The sequence below is a fragment of the Neovison vison genome, chromosome 11, assembly GCF_020171115.1.
Source record: "Neovison vison isolate M4711 chromosome 11, ASM_NN_V1, whole genome shotgun sequence".
NCBI classification, from domain to species: Eukaryota; Metazoa; Chordata; class Mammalia; order Carnivora; family Mustelidae; genus Neogale; species Neogale vison.
Window position 1 is genome coordinate 66,974,819 of NC_058101.1, and position 10,670 is coordinate 66,985,488.

At 48.1% G+C, this 10,670-nt stretch overlaps 1 protein-coding gene across 1 annotated transcript in view; it reads right to left on the reverse strand.

Annotated features, from left to right (window-relative positions):
• The window catches only part of GRK4 (G protein-coupled receptor kinase 4), a 97,038-nt gene extending 87,162 nt beyond the window's left edge, over nt 1–9,876 (reverse strand). The window contains exon 1 of the mRNA XM_044267888.1: nt 9,744–9,876. The gene's annotated coding sequence lies outside the window, so the exon portion shown is untranslated. The remainder of the gene's footprint in view (nt 1–9,743) is intronic.
• Nucleotides 9,877–10,670: the final 794 nt, after the last annotated feature.

The following is a 10,670-nucleotide window of genomic DNA, read 5'->3' on the forward strand; positions in this document are numbered from 1 at the left end:
TCCCAGGACCCTGAGATCATGACCGGAGTTGAAGGCAGATGCTTCACCAACTGAGCCACCTAGGTGCCCCCATACACATTTTCATCACCCCAGAAAGTCCCTTCCTGCCTCTTTGGTGTCAATCCCTCCCTTCTACCATTACCCCATGGTAATGGCAATTACCATTCCAATTTGTATTATCATGGATTACTTTCACATCATACCACTGGAATCACTGAGGATCTGAGTTTTTCCTTAACCTAATGCTCCCGACACTTGTCTATGTTCTTGCATGTATCAGCTCTTTTTCCTGCTACACAGCATTATACGTATAGGTACTGCTTTATCCATCCTCTTGGGGAGGAATGATTGGGCTGTTTCCTGCCTGAGACTGTTATGAATAAAGCCCTGATAAACATTCTCGAATTGAGCCTGTGACTGTTGAACTGGGGACATCTGGAGGAGAATCACCAGATCACAGGGCAGGTGTATTTATCAGACATTGCTGGGGTCTCCAGTTCCACACTGCAATGGGCGTTGTGTGAGAGTCTGGCTGCAGTTACTCCACATCCTCCCTTACACATGGTATTGTCAAGGGGCACAGGTGGCCTCCAGCAGCTGGAAAGGGCAAGAAAATGGATTCCCCCATAAAACCTCCAAAATGAAATTGTGATAGCGCTCCAACTGGTCTGAAGGGCGAACTCGCTTCAAGCTTACTCTCGGCTTGCTGACCTAACTCCCTCAGTCTGTAGCAGACCCATCCTCTTAAGATTTGCAAACCACTGGCCTTCAGGAGTGAAGGACCAAACTTTCCCAGAAGACGAGGCCTGACCACATTTAAAAAACAGCTGTCGCTGATGCCAGCAAGTCTATTCAGGGTCCCGACATCGGACTCACCATCCAACCACCTGCTTCTTTTGCATGCAGCCCCCTCCCTTCTCCCATGCCTTCCCCTCTAAAATCCTTCCAGCTTGGCCTGGACAGGGTAAATGGTTTTTGAGATGTCTGTCCACCTGCCTTCTAGGTTGCCAGCTTCCTGACTAAAGTGACCTTCCTTTCTCACTGTCACTTGTCTTTAGAGTATTAATTTTTGAACAGCAAGCAGACAGACCTGAGTTCAGAACCGGCTCTCTGTCTGATACCATTCTCCCTAGAAGCTCCAGAAAGGAACACAGCCCTTCTGACATCTTGATTTTAGCTTAGCAAGACACATTTCAGACTTCTGACCTCCAGAACTGTAACAAAACAATCTGTGTTATTTCAGGCCATTTAGTTTGTGGTAACTTGTTAGAGCAGCAATAGGAAACTAGTACTAAGGTGAGATACTAATACTAATACTAAGGTGAGAGAATAGATTTGTGCAATGTATACTGAGTATCCAGATTACATAAAAAGATGCTAGAAATCAGTAAGATATTCTGCCCTCATTGTGCAGAAGATATGACAAGCAATTTACAAAGAGGAAAGTTGAATCACCACCATTACAAAAAGATGTTCAATTTCCCTGGTAATTAGGAAAATGCAAATTAAAACAGTGTTATAGACTGACTTGTACCCCAGCACCCCACTCTCACCTCCAAATTCACACGCTGAAGTCCTAACCCCAATGGAACTATAACTGGAGTTTGGGCCTTCAGAGAGGTAACTAGGGTTAAATGAGATGGTCAGCCAGCTAAGGCTCCAATGTGACAGGTGAATTCTTAAGAGGAGTCACCAGAAAAATCTCTGTTTCTCAGCATAAACAAGAGGAAAGGCTATGGTAGGACGCAGGGAGAAGGCAGCCTTATATAAGCCAGGAAGAGTCCTCACCAGAAATCAGCCATGCTGGTACCTTGACCTTGGATTCTTAGCCTTCAGAACTGTAAAAACAAAACAAAACCAAAACCGAAAACAAAAAACCCAACCATTTCTGTTGCTTAAACCACCCAATCTGTGTTATTTTGTTATGGCAGTCCAAGCTGACTAATATAAACAGTAAAATAACACTTCAGGGTGCCTGGGTGGCTCAGTGGGTTAAGCCGCTGCCTTCGGCTCAGGTCATGATCTCAGGGTCCTGGGATGGAGTCCTGCATCAGGCTCTCTGCTCAGCAGGGAGCCTGCTTCCTTTCCTCTCTCTCTGCCTGCCTCTCTGCCTGCTGTGATCTCTCTCTGTCAAGTAAATAAATAAAATCTTTAAAAAAAAAAAATAACACTTCATGTCTTTTGAGCAAACGTCTTGGAGTCTGAGAATTCCAATAATTTTTTAAGTTAAAAAGATAACCAATACAGGAATTTGAAACAGTGATTTAACTACATGAATGAGGGAGAAAGAAGATGGAGGAGCTGGTTTAAGAGAGCTACGTCCGCATCCAACAGCATAAAGCTAATAGATATCTAAATGGACGAGCGCTATTCTTTAGAAATTCAACAGTAACTGCCAAAGTAACGAAAAGAGAAGTCATGGGAAGAATTAGTGCAGCTGCACCTGAGGGGAGTGGGGTCTTCGTCTGCTCCTGCTGCTGTAACAAAATACCATACATGGGTAGGGGGAGTGGGGGGTTATAAACAACACTTCTCACAGTTCTAGAGACTGGAAGTCCATGATCAAGGTGCACAGACTCAGCATCTTCCCAGTTCACAGATGGCTATCTTCTCAATGTGTCCTCATGTGGTCGAAGGGGCCAGGGAGCTCTGTGGGGTGTCTTTTATAAGGGCACTGATCCCTTGTATGAGGGCTCTACCTTCATGAACTAAGCACCTCCAAATACCATCACATCAGGAACTGGGTTTCAACATGTGAATTGGCGGGGTGAGCAAAGGGATAAACTTTCAGTTTAGAGGAAGAAAAGGAGTATGAGGAAGGCTAGAACTTTCTGTCAGAAGTCCTTTTATTCTCTGATTTTTTTTTTAAAAAGATTTTATTTATTTATTTGACAGACATAGATCACAAGCAGGCAGAAAGGCAGGCAGAGAGAGAGGAAGGGAAGCAGGCTCCCTGCTGAGCAGAGAGCCCGACACGGGACTTGATCCCAGGACCCTGAGATCATGACCTGAGCCGAAGGCAGAGGCTTAACCCACTGAGCCACCCAGGCGACCCTATTCTCTGATTTTTAAAGTTATAGATCCCTTGGAAAATTTTTTTAAATTAGTAGAACAGAACCAGTCATGAATTCTGTTCCTAGCTTGATGAAGGTATGTGAGAAGGCTGTCCTTTTGAGATCATGCTGTGTTTAACCCAATGAAGCACTGGAAGAAAGAGCACTGAGCATGCTAAGCAAATGTAATCAAAACAGGGAGCAGAGAGGCTCTAAATTCTTTCCTTCTAGAACCAGAGTGACCTCAGGAAGGCTCTGCCCCATGCCAAATGCTTCACCATCACTTTTGGCTCTTGTATAGACTCCTGATATAACTCTGCACAACACTGTTGGCTCTGCAGTTCTCGGGTGCAAACACAGACAATGTCTCCAAAGTTCTCCTTGTCAGATGAGAATCCAACGGCCCCACTTTCCCCGCCACGTCCCAACTTCTATCAACTGTGCTTTCACGCGGTCCAACCAGCCACTTGACATTCCTACATCTAGAAAGCTAATTTCATGCCAGAAGCTAAAGACAAAAGATCAACCTGTTTTCATTAAAAGCAGCAAACTGAGGAGTGTTTCGACAGCATTACATGACTAGTTAGAGCATGTGTTTGGGGCCAGACAGACCTGGGCTGAACCCTGATGCTCCCATTAACTAGTAATGAGACCTTCAGCAAGTCACTTCTGTTTCCCTCATCTGTAAAAGTGATAAGAACACCTGCTCCTAGAGGTTGGCGGTGGGGTGGGGGGGTGGTGGTACGGGATGCAACCAGTTCAGCAGCCCTGTCCAACTGGCAAATCTAGTACACACAAATGCTCACAAAAAAAAAAATATCTAGGATTACCCTGCAAACGCTCAACCACAATGTCTCTGCCAGGAAGTGAGACAAAGCAGCACAGGAGTAAGGGGGGCCACAAAGATAGTATTGCCATGTGTTCTTTGAACTAGGAATGCTCTTTCAATTTGGTAAAAACAAATAGTTTCCATTCTAAAAAACACAAAACACAAAACACATGTGTTTGGCTTTTTGCTAACCTCATAATTAGTTACGGTTGAACCCACTGTCTTTGTTAGTGATGAGCATGTAAATACTGAAAGAGGAACTAGAGGTTGCACTGTAGATATAATTACATTTTAATACTGATTTAACAAAAACAGAAATATTAAATTTAAATAAAACAAAATGCACTCACTAGTGAATTCCAAAGGTGAATAAAATCTCAGTTTTTGTTCCCTATTTCCAGACCACTAAAAAGACAGCTTAGGGTGCCTGGGTGCCTCAGTGGGTTAAGCCTCTGCTTTCGGCTCAGGTCATGATCTCAGGGTCCTGGGATCAAGGCCAGCATTGGGCTCTTTACTCGGCAGGGAGCCTGCTTCCCCCTCTCTCTCTGCCTGCCTCTCTGTCTACCTGTGATCTCTCTGTCAAATAAATAAAATAAAATCTTTTAAAAAATTAAATAAATAAATAAATAATAAAAAGCTTAGTTTAAAACCTTAATTTCTGGTCATCATCGGTATGGAAAGAATTCCTGAGATGTGCTCTTTTGTCCTCAGTCACAGTCCGCATTTGTAGAGCATCTATTGGGTGCGAGGACAGGGAGGACCCTGTGGGGATCCTGGAATGGAGGTCTAGGGCTGCATTTTAAACCGAAGATTAAGAGAACAAATCTGTGTTTTAGAAAGAGTGTTCTAACAGCACTGAAGATGACAAAGGAGAACAAAGAGGACCAGCGAGGAAATTCTGTCCCTCAGTCAACTTAAGAGCTATAGAGAACCTCAGCACTAGGGGAGGGGGTGCAGGGATGTGTGTGCGCACTAGATGAGGACAGACAGGAATGGACGTGAGAAATAACAAAGCTTAAGGCTAAATGAGGTACAAGGACCGCCCAAAAGTGAGAATTCAGGAACAGGAAAGCTATGTTTTTGGGAAATCCAGAATGAGCATGGACTGAGACAAAGAATGAGGTTCAAGGTCAATTAACACAACTTCATATTCAAGTGCCAATTCTTCATCATGACACTAGACGTAACAACAAAATCTACAGCCACAACTATTCTACTGAGCACTTTCTGAGCACCAAGCACTGTGCCACATTATCCCATGCAATCCTCTTAACACTGAGAAGTAGAATTATCGTCAGTCCAGTTAGAAGAGGTTAGGAGGTTGTTACAGATTAGGAAAGGAGGGACAGGACTGGCTGGGATAATGCCCATAAAGAATTTAGCGTGTTGCCTGGACAGAGGAAACGGGCACTGATGTTAGCTATCCTTTTCAACCACTAGGCTCTACAGCAAACTTGGAACACACTTTATTCCCTCCAAATGCAGCCAATCCTTTCATTTTTAGTATGAATTTCACCTTTTCTTTCTTGAATTCAGCAAAATAACAAACCACCCCCTTAGTCTCCAGTGGTTTTTACCAAGTACAGGTTATATGGCTAGGCAGCACTGAAAGGAATAAAAAATCAAAGTAAACCTATGCCTTGTCCATGCATGCACAGATTACAATTTAGCTGGATAATCACGGACTATGCCATGTTCTGAACCCCAAGTTCCAAATTCCCTGAGGGCAGACAGTGCACACTCTCCAAGCTGGGAGAAGCAAACCAAGATACAAAGATAAACCAGATTCTGGAAGGGTGGAAAGAATCGAACAAGAAGAAAGCAAGGAGGACCTGATGCACTGAAGGTTGGAATAGCCAGCAAACAAGAACAGGTGCAAAGAACACAAAAGTGTTCATTTTTTTAAATAACAAAAATGTATTAAGTAGCTCTTTGGTGTTGGATCAAATGAAGTATGATGAATGAAAACAAAAAACATTAGCTACTATACTTCCGGAATAAAAAGATTTGTAAGCTACTTCTAGAAACCCCATAAAACCAAAATCCTGTAGAGGAGGCCTCAGCAGAGACAGTATGAATGATATCAGATGTATTAACTATGCAGGAGATGCCAATCAACTGCTAAAAACACCATCAGCTGAAATCTGAAAGAAATACTACAGGTAAGACCAAATCCACACTAGATGTACACATCCTTATTCTCCCCTCTGCATTCATGCTGTCAATTTTTCCGAGAGACAAAACAGGGTGAAAGTCTCCTCAGAAGTAGGATGTGAGGGGCACCTGGGTGGCTCAGTGGGTCAAGCCCCTGCCTTCAGCTCAGGTCATGATCTCAGGGTTCTGGGATCGAGCCCCACATCGGGCTCTCTGCTCAGCAGGGAGCCTGCTTCCTCCTCTCTCTCTGCCTGCCTGTCTGCCTACTTGTGATCTCTATCTGTCAAATAAATAAATATACTCTTCAAAAAGGGAAAAAAAAAAAAAGAAGTAGGATGTGAAACAATTTAAGGTTATCATTTAAAGCTATGAAAGGTCACAAATTGCTTAGCAAAGGTGTTAACACAAGAAAAAATTCTGGAGGCGCCTAGGTGGCTCAGTGGGTTAAAGCCTCTGCCTTCAGCTCAGGTCATGATCTCAGGGTCCTAGGATAGAGCCCCGCATCAGGCTCTCTGCTCAGCGGGAAGTCTGCTTCCCCTCTCCCCCTGCCTCTCTGCCTATTTGTGATCTCTCTCTGTCAAATAAATAAATAAAATCTTCAAAAAAAAAAAAAAAGAAAGAAAGAAAGAAAAAATGCTAAATGTTTAAAAAAAGTGATTTTGTGTTTTATCAACAGTAGGATCATTTTCTACTTCCTTAAAGTGTGTGTGGCAAAGTGACAAACAACTTTTTCAATGCAGCATTATCTGCCAACATTCCTGAAAAGGAGGAACAGTTTTAAATACCTACTGTTTGAGAACAAAAAAAGAGAGATTGATTTTATTTGCAATAAATCTAGAGAATGAGTGGACCCACTCATAATATTAAATCAATAGTGTGATTCCCAAGGCCAACATATAACTGCTGTACTATGTACACTCCTCTCAAATGTTAATTTTCCAATACATGAGCCAAAGAAACTAAATGAGGAACCAGCCATGAACAGAGAGGTCCAAGAAAACACTTCCTAGGGAACATGCATGAGCTGCTAAAGCAAATAAAGTTTCAATTTGGGAGAACAACCCTAAGTTATAACAAAACACTCACCATATATTCATCTTTCTAATATCTCATATTTAACTTCTCTAAGCATTAACCACACAGATGTAACAACTCTTTCTGAACATAGCAGTAAACATTCCCTGCTAACAAACGATAGACCTCATAATGATCATACCAGTGTGGGTTAATACTTTAGGAAACAAAAATTAAAACTCTTTAGAAAGTATCACTGCTGGGGTGCCTGGGTGGCTCAGTCTGTTAAGCATCTGCCTTCAGCTCAGGTCATGATCCCAGGGTCCTGGAATTGAAGCCCGCATCAGGTTCTCTGCTCCTCGGGAAGCCTGCTTCTCCCTCTCCACAGCCCCTGCTTGTGCTCTCTCTCCCTGTGTCAAATGGATAAATAAAATCTTTAAAAAAGAAAGAAAGAGGGGCGCCTACGTGGCTCAGAAGGTTAAGCCTCTGACTTCTGCTCATGTCGTGATCTCAGGGTCCTGGGATTGAGCCCTACATCAGGCTCTCTGCTCAGCAGGGAGCCTGCTTCCTCCTGTCTCTCTGCCGGCCTGTGATCTCTGTCCATCAAATAAAGAAATAAAATCTTTAAAAAAAAAATAAAAAAGGATGGAAAGAAGAAAGGAAGGATGGATCACTGCAGTCTTGGGCTTTATAACAGGAAATACTGGCTCTATGTATTTCTTTAAGTAATCTCTATATCTCACGTGGGGCTCTGACTCACAGCCCAGAGATCAAGAGTAAGTAGCATGCTCTTCTGACTGGGTCAGCCAGGAGCCCCTGGTTTTATGTATTTAGCACTTCGAAAGCAATTACATTTTACCTCCTCATCTAATCTCTACAGCGTTGTACAGAAATCTGCTTGACCGCCTGTTTTCGTACACTACACCCAGAGAGGATGATACAGTGGAAAGAAAACGGGCTGAGGTTGGGTCAGAGCCGATTTCCACAAAGGACGATTCATCTCTGTGACCAACCTGGAGTTCAAAGTGAGAAACACTGGACACAATCACATGTTCCACTGAAACCTACTGCTGAGGTCACCCCACCACCTTAACAGAAAAGTAAGACCCTGTTCTCTTCCCACCCATATTCAATCTTCTATTCAAAATAATTCAAGAGAAGATCTCTATTCTCAACTTTTTTCTTTAAAGATTTTACTTGACAGAAAGAGAAATCACAAGCAGGCAGAGAGAGGGGGAAGCAGGCTCTCCACTGAGCAGAGAGACGGATGTGACACTCCGTCCCAGGATCCTGAGATCATGACCTGAACTGAAGGCAGAGGCTTTAACCCACTGAGCTACCCAGGGGCCCCTCTATTCTCAACTCTTCACAGAAAAGCCACTTTAGAAAATAAAAGTTCACTACTTCTTGGGGCACCTGGGTGGCTCAGTGGGTTAAAGCCTCTGCCTTCGGATCGGGTCATGATCCTGGGGTCCTGGCATCGAGCCCTGCATTGGGCTCTCTGCTTGGCAGGGAGCCTGCTTCCTCCTCTCTCTCTGCCTGCCTCTCTGCCTACTTGTGATCTCTGTCTGTCAAATAAATAAATAAAAATCTTTAAAAATAAAAAAAAAATAAAATAAAATAAAAAATAAAAGTTCACTACTTCTTAAATCTGGATCCTTCCATTTAAACCCTCACTTGAGCACCTAATTCTCGGCACCAATCACTGTTACTTCAAGAATTCCTTTCAAATGTTTCTGACCCAAGGGCTCCAGTAGGTTGAGGAACCAGGCATTTTGGGATCCCACCTTTCCTCATGAAAGACACCTAGGACACAGATGGGAAGGGGGGTGGATTCAAAAGGAAACAAACCCCAAAGATCTGAAAAGAGCGGTCTTCCAGGTTAACTTCTTCCACAAAACGTTACTTGCTATTCCAATCACAAGAGAAATTCACTGGCGCTTGCTAACAGCACCCTGAGTCACCAGGAGCACCCCTTCCCGGCCCTGGGATGTTGCGCATAACCCCTTCCCCCCACCCCCGTGGTCTTCCATTCGGAGTTCTGGCCACTGTGCCGTCGGGCGGGCACGGATCGTGGACGCAGCGCAAGAACGCAGCACCTGCTCCATCGCCGGCATCAGGCCCCGGGCTGAAGAACCGCAGGTGGGCAGCTGGTCGCCGGCTCTCCAGCCTCGTGGGAGACACAGGACGCTACCAGCGACCTCCGAGAGGAAGGGCTGAACCGACCGCTGCCGTTCCGAATTCGTCCTGACCTATTTCCTCTCCACACACCACAAAGCCGCAGACCAGACCTAGAATCAGGACGCTGCGCCCAAATACCGATACGCAGACACTACAGGAGCGCTCTCGCCCAGGGCGGCACAGACCACAAAGGCTCGGTCGTTTCCTGCCGGCTTCGTTCGGTGCTCCCGCCTCCCCGTCCTCGGGGTAGGACACTGCTCGCCGGGCGCTGACGCACTGGACCGTGCGGGGGGCGGCAGGTCCACGCAGCAGGCTCAGGCTAACGAGCACTGGGCGCAGACCACCTATACCTGGGGTCCCGCGTGCTGAGAAAGTGCGGGGTAGCGGACGCCTCGCCGACCCGCGGGACCCGAGTGCGAGGACAGGCGGGCCGTGGGGCGGGGCTCTGCGGGGATCCGGGCTCCTCGGAGGGTCCGGGTGGGGTGGGAGTCGGGCGCCCGCCGTGCACCCACCTTGGCGAGCTTTCAGCAGCAACGTGTTGGCCACGAAATTCTCAAGTTCCACAGCCCGCAGGCGCCGCCGCTGCCGCTGCCGCCGCCGCCGCCGGGATCCGCCGGCGCGAGGAGGGGACGGCGAAGGAGAGGGCGCCGCCACCTCCGCGCATTCCTCGCGGGACGCCACCTGCCCCGGCGACCCCGCGCGGGGTCCGGGGGAGCTGCCCCGCCGCCGCCGCCGCCGCCGGCCCTCCAGTTGTGGCTCCTGCCGCCGCCGCTGCCGCCGCCGCCACGGCCACGACCACGACCACCACCACCACCCGCCGCGCCGCCTCCGGGCCCGTCTGCGACGCCGCCGCCGCCGCCGCCGCCGCCGCCGCCGCTGCCGGCGCGGGCCAGGGGAGCCCCGGTCCTCGGGGCCCGGGCCCTCGGCAGGGGCGTCGCTGAGGCGAGGGGAGCCGGCAGTGCGGTCGCCGGGGAACTCCGCGCTCACCGCCGCCGCGCCGGGGCCCGGGCTCTCGTCCGCATCGCTCGCGCCTGGCACGGGCAACTTGCTCCTGGGAGCCCGGCTCCCGGGCCGCCCGGAGTCTCCGCCGAGTCCCACCTCAGGGAGGGCTCCGCGGCTGCGCCGTGCCCCGGCGGCGGCGGCTGCTAGTGCCGCCGCCGCCGCCGCCGCCTACCCGCACCGCGGCCGGCTCCCTCCAACGGCTTTCCAGAAGAGGGAACCGAGTGCTGCCCTCGCCGCCGCGCCCTGAGGCGGGTGCGGCGCAGCGCGGCGCTGCACGGGGCACATCAGCTCCCAGAAGGCCGCGCGCAGGGAGGGGGCGGTGCGTCGGGAGAGAGTGGCCTGCTGGGAGTTGTAGTCACTCGCCTTGCAGACCCGTAGGCTGGCCTGCGGGCTGCGTGTACTCACGGCCGCTCTTTGGCTATCGCGCGACGAGGACG